The following is a 669-nucleotide window of genomic DNA, read 5'->3' as shown; positions in this document are numbered from 1 at the left end:
GGGGGCGGCGGGGACCCGCCTGCGCGCCCCGGGGGTGTCCGGTGCGCGGCGCGGGAGGTGGAGCCGGCGGCTCCTGTGCGCCGGGACAGCCCGCGGAGGGAAAATGATGTGGCAGAAATGGGAGCAGAGGGAGGAGGTGTGTCTCCGACGGGCGTCCTCTGGGTCGCCGTGCTGCAGCGCCGGGCAGGGAGAGCCTACGGGTCTGGTCCTGGCTGCCGGACAGGCAGCATCTGTGTGAAGCCCGACATGATCAGCGCCTCCCAGGGAAGGGACCCTTGCCAGGTGCTGGGTAATTGCTGGGAATTAAGGTTGGGAAAAGCTGTCGGCGGGCAGATGGGCCAGTGATGTTTTTCTGAACCTGGAATCCAGCCTCCTTGCCCCTGCTGATGCTCAAGGTCCTCCTAAGCAGCAACAGGGCAAGAGGAGCGAGGTCATGATTGCCGAAACCCGGGATCCAGGGAATGGCCACGGCAAACCGAGGCCTGCCAGCATTATACTACTGCTGAAAAGAGCCCCAAGCAGCCCCTCCTTGACTTGGGGTTCATCACGGAGACCGAGCAGGGCACCTCAGCGAGCACTGGGAGAGGCAGCCGAGCCAAAACCTTCCCTTGGGCCATCCTGGAGGTGATGGGGGCAGGGCAGCAGAGGATGGATGCATCCCTGAAGGGC

Source organism: Athene cunicularia, assembly GCF_003259725.1.
Source record: "Athene cunicularia isolate RWA chromosome 8 unlocalized genomic scaffold, athCun1 chr8_part1, whole genome shotgun sequence".
NCBI lineage: Eukaryota > Metazoa > Chordata > Aves > Strigiformes > Strigidae > Athene > Athene cunicularia.
This window is presented reverse-complemented; position numbering follows the sequence as displayed.